This window comes from Hypanus sabinus, chromosome 20 (genome assembly GCF_030144855.1).
Source record: "Hypanus sabinus isolate sHypSab1 chromosome 20, sHypSab1.hap1, whole genome shotgun sequence".
Lineage (NCBI taxonomy): Eukaryota > Metazoa > Chordata > Chondrichthyes > Myliobatiformes > Dasyatidae > Hypanus > Hypanus sabinus.
In genome coordinates this window covers 57790996-57811542 of record NC_082725.1, presented here as the reverse complement: position 1 = coordinate 57811542, position 20547 = coordinate 57790996, and the positions used below count along the sequence as shown (strand labels likewise).

General features: G+C 41.0%; 1 protein-coding gene across 2 annotated transcripts in view; it reads right to left on the bottom strand.

Moving 5' to 3' along the window:
- tmem170b (transmembrane protein 170B) overlaps positions 1-20547 on the bottom strand; it is a 71246-nt gene that overhangs the window by 30598 nt on the left and 20101 nt on the right. The window lies entirely within an intron of this gene.

The following is a 20547-nucleotide window of genomic DNA, read 5'->3' as shown; positions in this document are numbered from 1 at the left end:
TGTGAATAAAAATAAATAAGACAAATGAAACAATTGAAATAAAAAGGGGATAAATTCAGGAGTTGACACTCTCCAAGAGCGCGGGGCCCCATTTTAAAATTAGCTTGGAAAATAAACCAATTCACCTTTCAAAGGAAGTGCAAGCCCAGATTGGGTCTCCTTTTGAAGAAACTTATTCTATTAGAGGCAGTGTAATGCAGTACGAAACCAAGCCCTTTAGATCATCCAAGCTGAGCAAGGTGCTAAACTAGTCTCACTTCCCCCTCTACACTTTTCTTATCCATGTACTTATCTAAAAGCCTTTTAAGAGTTATTATTATACTTGACTCAACCACTTCCTCTTGCAGCTCATTCCATATACAATCCCCTCTCAACTTAAAAATAACACACACACAATCTTGTACGTGAGAGAACCAAGCCTCAAGCCATAGCGTTGTCTGATCTGAGCTTATGCGCTCCATCGGGGGCAGTCTAGCATTGCGTCGGGTTCAGGCTGGAGACAGTGCTGCTCCCCACACACCCCACTGTTCACTCGGCAGGAGACAAGCTGTATTGTCGTTGACTTGGGCAGCCAATTAGGTAACAACAGCAGTGAAAAATTTTCAAGACTGTAGGGAAGTTGCCCTGCAGTCAGAACTATGACTAACATAGTATGCTCTCTCATCCAGTTCTGGTAAGATGGCAGCATGTTTGATCACAACAGCTTCTACGGGGTCAACAAAAGGTGCAATTGACCTTTTTAAATGTTTTTTTTAAATGACCACAAGGTCCTGTTAGACATTAAGAACTTAAAGCACTGCAGGTCTTCCCCATCAGTGGATTGCTTGTTGGCAGAGAAAATGAAGGAGCTGCGTGTCTTGCTGCTGCCCGAGTCGAATGAGGCTTACAGTTTAATAGTGAGTGACTGCCTTGGTCGCTTTTCTTTTGATTATAAGACCCTTTTAGACATTGTTAATGGGGTATACCACGAGTCTGATTCACTGATTTATTGGCAGAAAACAGGTGAATGGCGATGGAGCTATATGGCCTTGGTTGTAGCAAGGACTAAACCTCAAGTCACAGTGCTGCCCGTTTCCGTGAGGAGAGAGGCAAAGCCGGTGTAATCCGCCAGGAGCGGTGTGGCGTAGTATCCAGGCAGGAGTCAGTGTTGCCTTCCAGTCTTCACTTGGCAGAAAAGAAGCTGTACTGTGATCGACTACAAATCTCTCTGTGGCCTTTATGGACTCAGGGTCTGGACTTCTTTTTTTGTGTGGCTTGCTGTGTGACTGTTGTTACTGTGTTTTGCACCTTGACCCCAAACTAATGCTGTCTCGTTTGGCTGTATTCATGGGTATTCATGTATGGTCAAATGACAATTAAACTGGAATTGAATTAAATGTATGCCTTGTAGTTTTTGGCTCCTTTTCCCTAGGAAAAAGATTGTATGCATTCAGACCAAGTCCCTCATAAATTTTGTACACCTCAGTAAGATCATGACTTAATCTCTTACATTCCAAGGAACAAAGTCTGCCCAACCCCTTGAGTTTTAGCAGCCTCCACCTATAGCTTCCTTGCACACCTTCCAGCTTAATGACATCTTTCCTTTAACAGGATGGCCAAAAGCTTCCTGGTTAAAAACCAAAAAGGTGAAATGGAAAGTAACCAATAGAAAAATTAAAAGGGAAAAGGAAGTTAGTTTTTAATCCAGAGGCTGATGATTGAAGTGTAATGCCTGAAAGACTGGTAGATGCAGAAGGTATCACCACACAAGTAGTATTTAAGAACCCTTACAGATCCAGGGCTAAAAAGTGGGATTACACTGGCTCACTTGTTTTCATCCAAAATGGAATATAGGGTAAGTAAGTGGTCAAAGATTTTGTATGATTCTTTGACACTGCATGCAGGTAAACATGCTAGGAGTTGCTAATCTGTCTGCTGAAAAGTGCTGCAAAAATATAAATAACTATTTAAGTTAACCCCTCAGGTTTCTGAAAGGGCGAGAGCAAGTGTTGCTTAGTCAATGACTGGCACTACTCTGTCGGATTTCATCTTGAAGTGCAATGCAGGCAGTGTGACAGAGCAGCAAAACTTTTCTTTAAAAAAAAGAGATCTACATGCAAGGATAAATTTCCTCCCACCGTGCTCAAATAGAGATTATCTGGAATTTCGCCTAAAGGATGTTAAACAAGCAGTCAAATTTGTAAATATACCAGAAAAAGGTAGTTTTAGCTTGGTATCAGACTGATGAACTTTCCTCTCCTGCGGGTGTCTATAAATTAGGTGTGTTCTTAAAAACTTTAACATTCAAGAGATGCAATCATAAAGGGTGGCAGTACAACTGCACAACTAGTAGAATAATTCCAATGACCCAGGTTCAGTCCTGCCCTCCATCAGTGTGAGTGTGGAGTTTGTACATTCTTACTGTGACCGAGCAGCTTTCTCCCACATTCTAAAGCATAGGTGTCAAACTCAAGGCCCGCGGGCCATATCCGGCCCGGTGTACAATTATATCCAGCCCGTGAGATCATTTTAGATAGATATATTATTTTAATTATTAATGGCCCGGCAATATGAAGCCTATGATTGTAAGTTAATACCAATCATAAAAATAATGCTTGCTCAGCAGTCTTCTTCATAAGAAACGGAATTTGTGAAGTGAAACACTTTGTAGTTATAGCAGAGACTGAGGCACATGAGAACAGGCTGAAAAAACAGAGGCAATGAAAGCTGCGTTCGCACGTGCCTGACTGATCCGGCCCGCATGAAGCTGCATTTTGGCCAATCCGGCCCGTGACCTAAAATGAGTTTGACACCCCTGTTCTAAAGTCACAAGCTAGTAGGTTAATTAATCATCACAACTTGCAATTGGCATGTATTTAAGTAGCAAAATCTGGAAACATCGATAGAAAGGTAGGAAGAATGAAAATGGAATTTAGTTGGGCAATTGATGATCCATAACGACTCGGTACCTGAATGGCCCCATCTCCATCCTCTATGACATTTCACATGTAATAACAAACATCCAACATTACTTAGAAGACCATAGAATAACAAAAGAGGGTTACAAGAGCATGAGTAGCCAATTAGGTAACAACATCAATGAAAGTATCTTTCAAGACTATAGGGAAATTACCCAGGGGTCAAAACTATGATTAACACAGTACTGTGTTTTGCCCCTGGAGTAACACTGTCTTGTTTGGCTGTATTCATGGGTATTCATGTATGGTGGAATGACAATTAAACTTTAATCTAATTGAATTGAAAAACAAAACACTTTCCTTGAGGATTGAGACTTCACTGTACAGGACACAATTTCCAAACCTGCAGATGACAAGATTTGGAAGCATTGCGAACTCTCAAAATAGCAACAGACCATGGAGAAACAGACAGGTGGCAAGTGAAATTCAGTGTGGAGAAATGTGAAGTGTTGCAATTTATAGTAAGATGAGAAAAGGTGATCATAAACTGGAAGGAACAATTCTAAAATAAGAATAAAACAAAAGATCTGGGGTAGATTTGTGAAAACACATGGGACTCTTGGGCTTTTTAAAAGAAGCTGCAGAGAACAAGAGCAAGGGAATTATCATAAAACTTTATAAAGTCCTGCCTCTGCCACCAATGGAATATTTTGGACTGCTGAAGTTACAAAGGCTGTCAAAAGTGCAGAAAAGGATTTTTCAGATTCTAGGGACAAGAGAATCAACCTTATGGAAAGCATACAGCATTTCTACTTATAGTAGCTTAAATGGGGTTGTGCATGCCATCCAACAGTCCAAATATCTGCAGATGTATTGTTGAAAGTAACCAGACCCAGAATGGTTGTATCATAGTCTAGGTCAGTAATCTGAGTGTGCAGGAATGAAAGATGCTGCAGAGTGTAGTTATTATACCAATTTATCATCTGCATACCCCTCTTCAGAACAGAGTTCCAAGATTGAAGATTCAAGTTTGTCACAACCATATCAAAACATACAGTGAAATGGATCATTTGTGTTAACAACCAATATCCAAGGGTGTGCTGGGGGCAGCCCATAAGTATCACCACACATTCCACATCGCATGTTTGGCAAAACAACACAGATCAAGCCCCATTCCTTCCTCCCACACACAGTCTTTGAATCTCAGGATGGGCCTCCAGCACCAGCTAACACTGACTCAGGCCTACAGACTCAGAGCACTCAATGACCCCAGCACTCAACTCTGGACAACAGGCTTTGAATTCCAGACTTCCAATACATCCTCTGGCTTCAGTCCTCAGCATCAATCATAATACATGTCAATCAATGAACATCTGACCTCAAAATCTAGAATCTCTGACGGCTGGATTCTGAACACTGGGCCTCAAACTCTGGTCTCACTGAACTCTGCACCCAGTGGGTCAACAGAACTCATTCCTCCTTCCTGCCATGGGACTCTTAACTCTAGAAACTGCAGACATCTCTGACTTGGGGGTGGGGGGAAATTGCCCCCCACCTGATCTCTGCTGGTCTGACATCTGACCGCAGATGTCTCATATTTGCGCAGGTTTTTGTACTCCAACCTGAGCTCCAATTCCCCTTGTCCATAAAATATAGTAGGCCATTCAGCCCATCGAGTCTGCTCTGCCATTCAAACATTCTTCCAGTCATTTTTACGCCCCTGCCTTCACCCCATGATGCCTTCACTCTTTGATGCCCTGGCTAATCAAGAATCTATCTATCTTAAATACACCCAGTGACTTGGCCTCCACAGCCGCTCATGGCAACAAATTCCACAGATTTACCACCCTCTGACTAAAGTAATTTCTCTGTATCTCAGTTCTAAATGGAAGTCTTTCAATCCTGAAGTCATGCCCTCTTGTCCTAGAATCCCCTACCATGGGAAATAATTTTGCCATATCTAATCTGTTTAGGCCTTTTAACATTTGGAATGTTTCTTTGAGATTCCCCCTTCATTCTCCTGAACTCCAGGGAATACAGTCCTGGAGCTACCAGATGTTCCTCATGTGGTAACCCTTTAATTCCTGGAATCATTCTTCTCTGAACTCTCTCCAATGTCAGTATATCCTTTCTAAAATAAGGAGCCCAAAAGTGCACTCAATACTCCAAGTGTGGTCTCATGAATGCCTTATTGACAACATCAACATCACATCCCTGCTCTTATATTCTATACCTCTAGAAATGAATGCCAACTTTGTATTCAACTTCTTCACAACCGACTCAACCCAGAGGTTAACTTTTGCGAGTGCTTGTGCAAGATACCCCAAGTTCCTTTGCATCTCTGCATTTTGAATTATCTCGGCACCTAAATAATAGTCTGCCCATTTATTTCCTCCACCAAATTGCATGACCATACACTTTCCAACATTGTAATCCATTTGCCACGTCTTTGCCCATTCCCCTAAACTATCTAAGTCTCTGTTTCTTCAACACCACCCAATTCTCCACCTATCTTTGTATCATCAGCAAACTTAGCCATAACTCCATTAACACTGTACCCCAAATCATTGACATACATCGCAAAAAAGCAGCGGTCCCAACACCAACCCCTGTAGAACTCCACTGGTAACTCCAGAATAGGAAACCTTTATTCCCATTCTGTTTTCTACCAACCAGCTGATGATCCACGCATACTAGTAACTTCCCTGCAATTCCATGGAGTCTTGTACTGCTAAGCAGCCTCATCTTCCACTGTGAAAACCAATGCAAAATACGCAATCAGTTCCTCTGCCATTTCTATATCTCCAGTATCATTTTGTATTGGTCCTATATCTATCCTCTAGTCTTTTTTACCCTTTATATACTTAAAGCTTTTCGTATCTTTTTTGATAATAGTCACCAGCTTCCTTTCATAATTCATCTTTTCCTTCCTAATGACCTTCTTAGTTCCCTTCTGAAAGTTTTTAAAAAAACTTCCCAATCCTCCATCTTTCCTCTATGCCCTCTCTTTTGCTTTTACTTTGACTCTGACTTCACATCAGCCACGGTAGTGTCCTTCTTCACTTTGAAAATTTCTTCTTATTTGGAATATATCTGAATTGCACTTCCCTCATTTTTCACAGAAACTCCAGCCATTGCTGCTCTGCTGTCCTTCCTGCAAATGTCCCTTTCCAGTCATCTTTGGCCAGTTCCCCTCTCATGCCGTTGTAATTTCCTTTATTCCACTGAAATACCGAACCATTGAAATTTGAGAGGGGAAAAAAAAAATCCAACGTGAACTTGATCATATTGCGATCACTGTTCCCCAAGGGTTCCTTAACCTTAAGCTCTTATCACCTCCGGATCATTACACAACACAGATGATCCCCTAGTGGGCTCAACAACAAGCTGCTCTCAAAAGCCATCCTTTAGACTTCCTACAAAATCTCTTTCGAGGTCCAGTGCTGACCTGGTTTTCCCAATCCACTTTTATGTTAAAATCCCCAATGATTATCATGACCTTACCTTTCTGACACAACTTTTTTATCTCCTGCTGTAATTTGTAATCCACATCCCGGCTGTTGTTTGGAGGCCTGTATACAACTGCCATTAGAGTTGTTTTACCCTTGCCATTTCTTAACTCAACCCAGAGAGACTCTACACCTTCCAAACCAATGTCATCTCTTCCTAATGATTTAATATTATTTCTTCTACATGAAGCCGCACCCATCCCCTATGCCGACTAACCTATCTTTCCAATACACTGTATATCATTGTCCCTGTTCCTAAAGCCCTAATTTGACCCTCTAATTCCTGCCCCATCACCAAAAACATTCTTACACACCTAAAGAAATAATACAATTAATTAAAAATACAACTAAATCTGATCTGTGACGCAGAAATCAAGTTTGGCACCATCTTGGATTCCAGTCACTATCTCAAAGCTACCAATGGGCAACAAGTAGAGGCCTGAAATCCTGTACCATCAGGATAAAGAACAGCTACTTCCCTTCAACTATTCCCCTCCTGAACCAATGTACAACCCTATTCAATAGATCCTTTTAATATCAGAAAAATGTACACAATATTCTTCTTTGCAGACATTCATGAAAAAGTGTGCCCCAAAGCCTGAGTAACAATTAAAACATTAGAACCCCAAACCCGCCCCTCCACCACACACAAGCAGTAAAGCAACAACCCTCCCCCCACCCACTTCCACAGAAAACCATTAGCACCATCAACCAATCAAGCGTTCAGTAACAAAGCCTCCAATAAAGACCATGATCCACTGTACAATAAAAACTAATCATCCACCAGACAACTTGGCATACCGGAGGCTCTCTCTTCCTGACAAAGGGAAAAGAGGTGTCCCATTTTAGGGATGCTGCCTGGCCTGCTGCGCTCCATCAGCATTTTGTGTGTGTTGCTTGAATTTCCAGCATCTGCAGATTTCCTCGTGTCCCATTTCATTACCCTAGTATGACAGCACTGGCCATTTTGCACAGGAATGGACATTTTTTAAAAATTCTAATTAGTATTTTTATGTATAATTTGTTTAATTTACTGCTCCATGCAAAGATCTTAGATATAGCTATCTATGGTGCCCAAGACTTTTGAACAGTACAGTCGGACCTCCTTATACCGGGTTCCACATGCACGGATTCAACCAACTATGAATTGGGAAAACCCAGAAGTTCTCTCTCCAGCACTCGTTGCTTGAGCATTGCTCGGCTTGTGTCTTGTTCGGTCACTACTTTGTTTCTGTAAAAAAGTGGCTCCTAAAAAGCAATTGGGTGGTCAAAGCAATGCCTCAAAGGCTAAGTGGTCTCTCTCTCTGAGGAAGTAGAAATGTTAGATCTTTTGAAAAGTGGTATGTCGCTTGCTGAAATGGTCCTTATCCTTCAACCTCCACAGATCCTGACTTTAGTATGATTGAGCCTCCTCCAAAGCGTCTTTATTCCTTAAACAAGACAGTGTAACAACTATTTACACACCATTTCCATTGTATTAGGTATTATAAGTACTGTAATCTAGAGATGATTCGCTACTTGTGTTGTGAGCGAGAGGAAGGAGTTTAAAGCTAGTAAGAGACGGCTGGCTAGCTATGTAAAGCGCTACAGCCTCAAGAACTTCAAGATCACAGGAGATTCGGGATTGGCTGATGCCGAGGCAGCATCAACGTCCCCAGAAGAAAAACTCCTTTCCTCCTGGTCTCTCAAAACCATCCCCCATCCCCATATCTCTGTGTCAAAGAGTGCTCATTAGTACTCCTGTGATGCACCTTAGAAAAATTCTCATGCCAATAGGTTCATGTAGATGCCAAGTGTTAAAATGGTTTTGAATATCCAGAAAACCAAAAGGAACCTTATTGGTGATGCATGTCCAAGATCAGTGATATTGGGCAGGATCTTGCTGAATTAGCTCAAATTCTAAACCGTCAACAGTTCCCAAGTTGGATACAGAGACCAAAGCTCACTGGCCATTTGTAACAAGATCTGTGTGTAACCACTGAGCACTGAGTCAATGTACTGCAGAGATATCACCCCTGAAATGCTGCTGACACTCATTGACAGAAGACAAAGCTGGGAAGGAGCTTCCCATGTTTAAGTTTCTTAGACATTTAAAAATCTAAATTTAAAGCAAGATTTAAACACTAGAAGCACACAAAGACATTTGGAAATTAAGGAAAATATTTTATAAAATATTATTAAGTAAAGAATTTTTCATTCTGCAAACTTAAATTCTTCATTTATCATAAACACTTGGAAGTCTGTATATGCTGGAAAACTAAAGCAACACAATACGCTGGAGGAGCTCAGCATTTCAGACAGCTTCTATGGAAAAGAATATACAGTCAATAGTGACCCTTCTTCAGGACTGAGGGGGGGGGGGGAGAAGATGCCAGAATAAAAAGGTGGGGGAGGAGAGAAAAGATGGAACGTGATAGGTTAAGGGCTTGAGAAGAAAGAATCTGATAAGAGAGGAGAGTGGACACAGGAGAAAGGAAAGGAGGAGGGGACCCAAAGGGAAATAATAGGCAGGTGAGAAGTAGTAAAAGGTCAGAGTGGGGAACGGGGCGGGGGAGGGATTTTCTTTAAATCAGAAAGAGAAAACAATATTCAGGTCATCAGGTATTGCTCCTCAACCCTAAAGGTGGCTACATCTTGGCACAAGACCGTGGATCGACACATCAGAGTGGGAATCGGAACTAAAATGGGAAGTCTGTTTAACAAATGGACTCTTTAGATCCTGTGACAGAACTGGTCTTGTGTAGGATCAAAGAACATGCTAGGAAATCCTAGCTACAATATGCCTTGCCATTAGTTGTCTAACAATGAGACAAACTGATAACATCTGCCTTCCTAGATCTAAGGGAGCTAGGGTTTACTCTTTGGAGAGAAGGAGGATGAGAGGAGACATGATAGAGGTGTACAAGATATTAATAGGAATAGACAGAGTGGACAGCCAGCGCCTCTTCCCCAGGGCACCACTGCTCAGTACAAGAGGACATGGCTTTAAGGTAAGAGGAGGGAAGTTCAAGGGGGATATTAGAGGAAGGTTTTTCACTCAGAGTGGTTGGTGCATGGAATGCACTGCCTGAGTCGGTGGTGGAGGCAGACACACTAGTGAAGTTTAAGAGACTACTAGATAAGTAAATGGAGGAATTTAAGATGGGGGGGCTTATATGTATTGGAGAAAATTGGGAAAGAAAAGCCAAATAAAGGTACCCAACACATCCAACAGGAAGAGTTGAAAAGGTCACCAGCTTTTAAAAATAACCAGAATGAGTATGACACATAGTGAAAAAAAAACACAAAATGCTGGCAGAACTCAGCAGGCCAGAGAGCATCTATGGGAGGAGGTAATAACGAGGTTTCGGGCCGAAACCCTTCATCAGGAGTGAAGTAACATGGGATGGTCGAGGGGGGGGATAAGAAGTGGGGGGAGGGATAAAGTAGAGAGCTGGGAAGTAATAGGCTGGAGGGAAATGGGCTGGGGGAAGGTGGAGAATTATGAGAAATAAAAGAGAAAGAAAGGTAGGGCTGGGGGGAGAGATTATAGTGAGGGGGGAAAGAGAGAGAGAAAGAGAACCAGACTAAAATAATAGATAGGGATGGGGGTAAGGGTGGGGGGCAGGGGTATCAACGGAGGTCAGTGAGTTAGTGACCTAACTAGTGACTCACTAGTGACTCAGTGAGTTCATGCCGGCAGGAAGGAGGCTACCTAGGCGGGAGATAAGGTATTGCTCCATCAACCTGCGTGTGGCCTCATCTTGACGGTAGAGGAGGGCATGGACAGACATATCGGAGTGGGAGTGGTCTGTGGAATTGAAGTGTGTGGCCACAGGGAGATCCCGCCACTGCTGGAGGACCGAGCGCCAGTGTTCGGCGAAACGGTCTCTCAGTCTGCGGTGGGTCACCCCAATGTATAAATAGCCACATCGGGAGCACTGGAATCAGTATATCACCCCAGCTGACTCGCAGGTGAAGTGGTGCCTCACCTGAAAGGACTGTCTGGGGCCTGGGATGGTGGTGAGGGAAGAAGTGTGGGGGCAGGTATAGCACTTCTTCCGTTTGCAGGGATGAGTGGCCGGACGGAGGTCTGTGGGGAGGGATAGGGGGGAATGAATAGACAAGGGAGTCGCGTAGGGAGCAATCCCTGCGGAAAGCCGAGAGTTGGGGGGGGGGGGGGGGGGAAGAGATGTGGTTGGTGGTGGGATCACGTAGGAATTGGCGGAAGTTACGGAGGATTATACGTTAATACGATTATACTATGACACACAGCGTTGATTTTACATCTTATCACACAAACATGTGATACCCATAGATGCCTCACTCAAGTAAACTGTATACAGTGGATTCCAGTTAATTGGGACACATTGGGACCAGCACATTTTAGCCCAATTAAGTGGCAGCCCCAATTAGACGAAGTTTCATGGAAATAGTTGAGGTATATAAAAAAAACTAACTTTTAACTGAGTAACAAATTATGTATTTAAATGAAATACAGACCAAATTAGAAAATTACCAATACTACTACAGTACTATAAACTGTATCAGTTTCCAATAGTTAGAGGAATTCATGCAGTGTACGCTGCCGGATTCTTTTGATTTGAACAAAGCAACTTCAGACACCTATTGCAAATAATGGACTGCTATCATACAACGCATTTGATAATTGCATCCTCCAAATATTCACTTTCATTGTAACATTCAAGATGATTGTTGATGCCTTCAAATTCTTTGTAGCTCCAAACCTGAAGTAGTGAAATTGTTTCATTTTTGCCCCCAGCCATTTCTGGCATCTCCAAGCCTGAATGCTTGAAACCACAATGAACAAAACAGTTCTGAATTGTCTTACTGCTTATTTCTCACTATCAATGACAAAAATCACTGCTTTTGAAAAAATATAAACACATGCAATTGGTACTATTTAAAAGCTGTTCAACAACAGTCTCCTGTCCTATTCAAATGGCTTAGAGTTCCAAATAAATGAAGAGAATCCTGGCTATTTTTTGATTAGTTTTTGTTCTTTAAGAGTTGTCCCAAATAGCCAGCTGCTCCAATTAACTGACTGTCCAATTAACTGGATCCCATCATAAAAGGAAACATCAAATCTATTCCTCAGAGCAGATCACATCACAAGAATTTGAGTCTACTTTCAATAACATTTGGACAAATCCAATCAGGACACCACAGCCCATTTTGATATCACAACTCAAGAGGATATGCTGTTCTGGATATCAGTGACATGCAGGTGAATTCAAAATGACAGAGTACAATGAATTGTGCTTTTCTGCACTCCAATAACTAGATCCAACTTTCCTTCTGCTAAAGGAGATTTACTAGGTCTACCAGCATTAGGCCACTTCAAATAATCAGGAGCAAATCCTTTACTACTTAAATCTTTTACTGTTAGATCAGGAAAATACTTGCATATTTTCCCATGAATTGAGCAGTGTTGAGATTTTCTTTGGACAGTGTGTAATAAATTATAAAAATTGTCACTTTCCAACTGAAAGCTTTTGAAATAAAAAGTCTTGCACTTTTCAGAACATAAGCAAATATAATGCAACAGCATAATTTCCAAAGCAAGGTACACCATATAAAACCTTGAGATTCATTCTATTTACTGTGAATGCCAGCAAAACAATGAAAGACCACACACAAGATGGACAACCAACCAATGTGCAAATACAAAAAGAAAACCATAATAATAAATAAGTAATAAATATCGAGAACATGAAATGAAGAGTCCTTGAAAACGAGTCCATAAAGCAGTTGGGGTGAATGAAGTTATCCCCTCTGGTTCAAGATCCTGATGGTTGAGGAGTAATAAGCATTCCTGAACCTGGTGGTGTGGGACCTGACACTCCTGTACCACCTTCCTGATAGCAACAGTGAGAAGAGGGCATGGCTTGGATGGTGGGCAGCTTGACGATGGATGCTGCTTTCCTGTGACAGTGCTCCATTGTGAAGTGCTCATCAGTAATATTACAATCATAGAACAAAACCAAAACTTGTGTATCCTTCCTGCAAGAGCCTCAGAAAAGATTTTCTTTTCTGTTTTTTCTGGTGACGTCATTGTCGAGAATGGCAGCTTAGGTCACTAGCTCCTCAGGAAAAACGCGTATTCAGCCCCATTAACCCGTCAAATATAATATTTTTTGAAAAATATTTGAACTGAAAAGAGGGGCAAGAATGGGGAGAAGAAATGGAAATAAAAAAAGCGACACTGCAGAGACTGCGTCCGAGAGGAGTGCAGCGAGCGGCTCTCCGACCCGACCGCGTGCTGGCAAGGCGGCTGCTGGTTCAGAAGAAGCGGCGAATGTCTTCAAAATCCTGAAAGAAATAATGGAGGTCCAGAAAGATATAAAGCAGCAGCTCCGTGATATTAAGACAGAGCTCACCAGCGTTAATCAAAAAATAGAGGTGGCAGAGACTCGCATTGAGAAGGTGGAAGATCGCGTTTAGAACGTGGAATGGATACTGAGCAAGACAATAAAAATCATACATCACCAAGAAGGTAAACTGTTTGATCTGGAGGGAAGAACACGGTGGAAAAATATCAGAATCTACAACGTTCCCGAAAGAGTGGAGTTTGTCGGAAAGTTACTGTGGGATGCGCTGGAGTTTCCCCCGGCTATGAAGCTGGAAGTCGAAAGAGCGCACCGCGTGTTAGTCCCAAAACCTACCCAGGATAGAAAGCCATGCTCAATTATAATTAAAATCCTTCAGTACAGCACCAAGGCAGAGATTCTACGAAGGGCCTGGAGTAAGAAGGTAATGTTCTTAGAGTATAAATTAATATATTTCAACCAAGATTACACCCCCCCCCCCACAGTCCTCCAGAAACACAAAGAATACTCTGAAGTAAAGCAAGTATTAAAGCAAAATAAGATTAGATGTCAAACTCAATACCCTGCTCAACTTAGAGTGTTTTATGACAACAGGACGCAGTTATACCAGACAGTGGAAGAGGTGACTACAGACATGAAGGCCAGAGGGTTGCCCGTCAGCATGACCAAAATGAAAGAAAGCCTGGCTGAGGAATTGTCCCGCTCGGCTTGGGAAATAGTGCAAGAAACGAGAAGGCAGGAGACGGGAGGAAGCCAAGAGAAATATATCAGGAAGAGACCGGGAGTTTCCCCAAAGACAGTCCTCACCCCCTTCAGAAGAGCCATAAGGTTTGGATTACTTTAAAAATGTTGAGAAGCTAAATAGAAGTAAAAGTACACAGTGATATACCCATCTCGAGAAATACCTATTATAATGTGGATTTTATATTACTTAGTTGTTATTCTTTATTCGCTCACTTACTCCTTTTTCCCCACCAAAAAGAAAATATATATGTGTGATGTGTGTATGCATATGTGTGTGTGTATGTATGTGCGCGTGTATATATATGTATGTGTGCGCGCATATATGTATATATAGGAGTACACAGGGAAATCTTCTATGTGTAATGGATTTGTTCACTGACTTTTATGAATATTGCAATGAGGGCCCTCAACTCACGAGGAGGAGGGGTTATCCCCCACAGCTAGACATTTCCTCTAGCTTAACACAGGGTCATTTACTAGAGACCTCAGCCTTGAAATCACACGTTCGTTGCCATTTTTGTTATTATTTGAGTTTCTTGGTTCTTATTTGTTCAGGGAATAGATCGATTAAGTTTCATTCTAATTTCAATGATACATTGACAAATAAATACAGGTGGCTAAGGACAAGGTAAAATTAATTTCTTTTAATGTAAATGGGCTATTAAATCCAATGAAATGTAAGAGAATTTTATCCAAAATGAAAACAGTACAAGCCCATGTAGTATATTTTCAGGAAACTCATTTAAGTGATAATGAGCATAAAAAACTAAAGAGAATGGGCTTCACTAATCTGGTTTTCTCCTCATATAAATCAGGACATAGGAGAGGAGTTGCTATTCTTATCTCAAGTAAGCTAAATTTTGAAAAAAAATATTCAGAATGGGAGATAACGAAGGCAGGCATATTCTGGTAAGGGGAAATATAGATGACAATTCAGTTACTCTATTGAATATATATGCATCCCCCGGGAAGTGATACTGGTTTCTTACAGAAAATTACTGATATTATGGTATCGGAAACAGATATGTGGGGGAGACTTAAATTTACAATTACAACCAAACTTAGACTCTTCCAATAGAAAAACCTATGAAACAAAATCTTTACATAAGAAAGTTAATACACTTTTTGAGAATGTTGGTTTAATTGATATATGGAGGGACCTTTTCCCTGGCAGAAGGGATTACACTCATTATTCTGCTCCACATTCTGTATATACAAGAATAGACTATTTCATAATATTTGGAAAAGACAAAGACAAAATAAATACCTGTGGAATTGGGACAATAGATGTAAGTGACCATGCACCTATATATTTATCTGTTGATTTTGACCTACAACCAAAGAATACTATTTAGAAACTAAATTCAAGTCTACTCACTGATCTGTACTTTAAGGAACAAATTAAATAAGAAATTGGTCTCTACTTAGAATTTAATGATAATGGAGAGGTTTCACCTCCCATTTTATGGGATGCTCTGAAGGCGGTCTTAAGAGGAAAAATTATAGCGATATCTTCATACAAGAAAAAAATAAGGAATAAGACATTAGAGAAATTGCAAAATAGGCTGAAGGAACTAGAGAAAAAACACAAATTGAATTTGGCACAGGATACATTGGGGAAATTAAAAGAATTAGGAATGAAATAACTAATTTGGCTACACAAGAAATCAGGAAAAACAATGTTTCTGAAACAGAGACATTATGAAAGTGGATAGAAATCTATGAAAATTCTGGTGTGGAAACTGAAAAAAAAATAGCAGAAAATACAATTCATAGAATTAGGGACCCAAGAATGAAAATGATAAAAAATAAGCTACCGTAGATTCCGGACTACAGAGCGCACCTGATTAAAAGCCGCACGCTCTAATTTTAGAAAGAAAATCAATTTTGTACTTGTACAAGCCGCACCGGATTTTAAGCCGCAGGTGTCCCACGTTGTAATATGAGATATTTACACAAGGATATTACACATGAGGATTTTTTAACTTTTAATTAAATCCGTATGGTAACATAAACAAATACATATTGCAAATGCTTTTTTTCGAACAGTGCCTGTAACACAGCTACTTTTAAATATACATACATATCGGTAACACACAAATTACGTTGCATATACTTTTTTACTGAACAGTGCACGAACAACATTCCAATATCTCCTAACGACTGGTAAAAAAAAATATATATACTGCAGCCTACTAGGAAAAGTTATTGATCGCCTTCTTCATCTTCCTCCTGCGCACTAAAACCATCAAAGTCCTCTTCTTCAGTGTCCGAATTGAATAAAACCTCAGGATCTCGTCATTCACTTCAGTCTCTTCGTTGTCGCTCTCACTTGAGTGCACGTGGTCCTCTTCATCATGCAGCAGTCCAGCCTTTCGAAACCCGCTGGTGATGGTGGATGTTGTGACACGGCTCCACGCATTTAGGATCCACTGGCAGACTTGAGTTAAAGATGCTCTTCGCATGCGTCCTGTTTTGGTAAAGGATTTCTCGCCGCTTGTCATCCAAGCCTCCCACTCAACACGCAGCGCCACTTTAAATGCCCGGTTCATGCTGATGTCCAGTGGCTGCAAATACTTCGTGGTACCCCCAGGAATCACAGCTGGAATTGAGTTTGTACTCGTGATGGCAGCTTTCACTGAACTTTCATTGTCAGCCGCTTAAAAAAATCACCATTGGTGGAAGCTTTAGTCCGGATGCTGTGCAGCTCAGAACACAAGTAAAATGAGTTCTCTCATGGCCACTTGTTTTCAGTGTGATGGACGAGTCACCTTTTTTTATTAACAGTCCGAGTGAGAGGCAGGTCAAACGTCAAAGGTACTTCATCCATATTTATGATATCATCTGGCCCGATGGAATTCTCCGCTATCTTTGTTTGAGTGAATGTGCGGAAGTTAGCAAGTTGTTCCTCGTGGTCGGGAGGGAGCTGCTGACACAGAGTCATCCATACCCTGACGGACAGGCCTTTTCGTCTCATAAATCTAAAACACCACGATGGCCCACCTCTAAAATCTTCGATTTTCATTTTGGTGGCGATTGCTTTAGCCTTCAGTCTGATCTGCACGGTGGAAACACCGCGGCCGCCTGTTCCCTGTCTGTTAATCCAGTCTTCAAGAAAGTTTTCAAGTTCGGGCCATCTGCTATGATTACCTCTGAAAGCTTTTGTCGTCTTTTTGCATTGACTCAGTTCTTCAAGCTGGCGTCTTCACTGTCTCAACATCGATTCATTTATGCCAAGATTATGTGCAGCAGCTCGATTTCCTTCTTCAACCGCCAGATTGATCGCCTTTAACTTAAAAGCTGCATCATATGCTTTTCTTTGAGTGTTTTCCATGTTGATGAGGGTGAGTACAAATGACTGATTTACAACAATTTAATTGTGAAAGTGTGCTTGATTTATCGTACAATTTCATTGGACCTCTGTGAACTACTCATCAATTTTATTGGTCTACTGTTACGAGGCAAAATGTTTTTGGCGGCATGAAAAAAAAACATGCATTAGCCGCACCATAGTATAGGCCGCAGTGTTCAAAGCGTGGGAAAAAAGTAGCGGCTTATAGTCCGGAATTTATGGTAAGTGAAATTCAAGAAGCTTTTTAAGTGTTTTACAAAACGCTATATTCCAAAGTTCCGGGGGAAACATAACCCAAATTGACACCTTCTTGAATTCTCTAGAGTTACTCACTTTAAGTGAAGAACAAAATAGAAGGATGACTGCTGACATAACTGAAGTTGAATTAAAAGCTGCAATTAGTAGGCTTAAATTAAGGAAGTCACCAGGATCAGATGGGTATACGGCAGAGTGGTACAAAGAATTTGAAAATTAGTTTATTCCTGGTTTACTCCCCACACTGAACTGGGCTCTAAAAAAAAGGCACAAATGCCACCCAGTTGGAAGGAAGCGATAATTTCAGCTATACCGAAAGAAGGCAAGGATAAAATGGAATGCGGGTCATTTGGACCAATATCCGTTCTTAATGTAGATTACAGGTTATTTACCTCCATCATGGCCAAACGATTAGAGGAGTTTCTACCCATACTGATATGTAATGATCAGACAGGTTTTATACGACAACGCCAGACTCAAGACAATATACAAAGGACACTTCACATTATGGATCATATACAAAAAAATAAAATCGGAGCAATAGTGACAAGCATGGACGCTGAAAAGCATTTGATTCGGTTAATTGGAATTTTCTTTACAGAGTTTTACATAGATTTGGTTTCCAAGACAATTATTAAAACTATACAGACACTACTATATGACAATCCTACTACTAGGATTAAAATCAATGGATATTTATCAAATAGTCTTACCCTAGAAAGAGGCACGAGACGGTTGTGCACGGTCACCACTACTCTTTGTGTTATATCTGGAACTGTTAGCTCAATACATCAGACAAAATGAAGATATCAAGGGAATTACTATTAAAGGGACAGAGCATAAATTGGCTTGTTATGCAGATGACATTTTGATCTATCTAGGGCAGGGGTCAGCAACCTTTACCACTGAAAGAGCCACTTGGACCCGTTTCCCACAGAAAAGAAAACACTGGGAGCCGCAAAACCCGTTTGACATTTAAAATGAAATAACACTGCATACAACGTTTTGTTTTGCCTTTATGCTATGTATAAATAAACTATAATGTGTTGCATTTATGAAATTGATGAACTCCTGCAGAGAAAACGAAATTACATTTCTGCATGCAACAAAAACATTTTGAACTCCGAAAAAAAGACGTTGGGTTGAAGGTTACTTTTAAGTAAAATACTCAACGTCTATTTGAGTCCTTCTTGTATTTATGAAAAACGCCAAACTTAAATTTGCCGCCAGCAGCAAACCAAAAATAACGTCAGCCAGCTGTCAACCTGAAAAATAAAAGGACTATTTCACTGAACAATGAAAACATATGAATATACGTAAAATAATACGCAATTAAAATATTTATCATACTTCTTCAGGTTGACTCACACCTGACAATGCAGTCGTATTCAGTAGGGATGGATCGATGCTTAGGGGAGTGACCGGGAAGGATAATGTGTTTTTTTCCTCTCTGAACTCACAGAAGCGTTTCCCAAACGATGTTTGCATTGCGATGATTGCAGAATGTAAATACTCCGAATTTATCATGTCGTGACATTGTTTGAACTCTCTCAAATTGGGGAAGTGAGACAATGTGCCTTTCTGTAAATCTCTGGCAAGCAACGTCAACTTGCGCTCGAATGCAAAACATCCCCCAACATGTGCAGGGCTGTACGTCCTTACCCCGTTGAAGAGCTGTGTTCAGCGTGTTCAGGTGCGCTGTCATGTCTACCATGAAGTGTAGCTTTTCCAGCCACTCTGGCTGTTCCAGCTCAGGAAAGTTGAGCCCTTTGCTGCCCAGGAAAGTTTTCACTTCTTCCAGACGCGCGACAAAGCGTTTCAGCACCTCCCCTCTGGACAGCCAGCGATAAAAACACGTTGTAGCGGTTGCTACACGCAGTCAGTAAACTGCAGTCAAAGATAGCTTTATTCGAACTAAACAGCCTTGCTTTTAAGCCTCCCTCAACCCGCCCCCCATGGGCGCGGATGCTGCAAAAGACACGTACTCACAAACCCCCGTAGGCTATCTCCCTTAGCCTGAACGCTGGCTAATTGTGAGCCGGTTCGGATGTGTCAGGAAATGGGTCGCCCGCCACAACGTCTTATTTAGATTGTACAAGATCACCATAATCTTCAAATTTAGATTTACATTTCAAAAACTAACAAACTAACATAAAAAACATATTAATTAAATACTGACCATGTAGCGGTGTGCTACACGCAGCGCTAAAATTACGACACGGAGTCGGTAACTGCAGTCGAAGGAAAAAAACTTTATTCGAAATCTTCAGCCTCACTTTTAAGCCTCCCTCAACCTGCCCCCCCCCCCCCCCATGGCGCAGAGGCTCCAAAGCTCTGTGCTCGCAAACCCCCGTAGGCTATCTTATTGTGAGTCGGTTCGGATGTGCCAGGAAAAGGGTCGCCACAACCAATTATTTCCCAAAGCAACAGGGAGCCGCAGCACAGACCTAAAAGAGCCACATGTGGCTCCGGAGCCGCGGGTTGCCGACCCCCGATCTAGGGCAACCAACATACTCTTTACCTAAATTGATGCAATCCTTTGAACAATATGGTCAATTATCAGGATACAAGATCAACATAGATAAAACCCAATTACTTTCATATTACTATAGCCCACCAAGAGAAATTGAAAGTCGATACCCCTGGGCATGGCACATAGAGTCTTTCAAATATTTGGGCATCATTATGTCAAAAGATTTGGCAAAATTATCAGAATGTAATTATCAGCCTTTATATAAAAAATTTTAAGGAAGATGTGGCAAGATGGAGCCCGATTCCTTTTTTCAGTCTCAGTTCAAGGATTGAGTCTATTAAAATGAATATACTGCCCAGACTCTTATATTTCTTTCAGACCCTACCAATAGAGATTAATCAAAATCAATTCAATGAATGGAGCAAGATGCTATCAAGGTATATTTGGCAGGGTAAAAGGCCTAGAGTTCATCTCAAAACTTTGCAATTAGCAAAGGGCTTGCCTTCTCTTAGGGATTATTATTTTGCAGCACAATTGAGAGCTGTGATATGTTGATGCAACCCATCATATGATGCTCAGTGGAAAAACACTGAGGAGCGGGTACTTCCCATCCCCATACAAGCAATTTTGGCTGATAACAACCTGCAAGGTACATAAATACTATTGATAACCCATGGGTGAAATTGACTCTTAAGATATGGAAAACTACTATAAAAGAATCTCTAGAGGGAGATATTGCAATTCTTAAATGGTCTGCATATGACTCTGATTTTACATCAAATAAATTGGATGCTAGATTTAAGGACTGGATAGCTAAAGGAATAACAGTTCTTTGCAACATAATGAAAGAAGGAACACTGTTCAGTTTTGAAATGCTTAAAGAGAAACACATTGGAAAAACAAGATTTTTTTTTAAAATCGGTATTTACAGATGCGACAATATGTTAATAAGATGCTTAAAAATATAACCACGGAAAAAACATGCTTG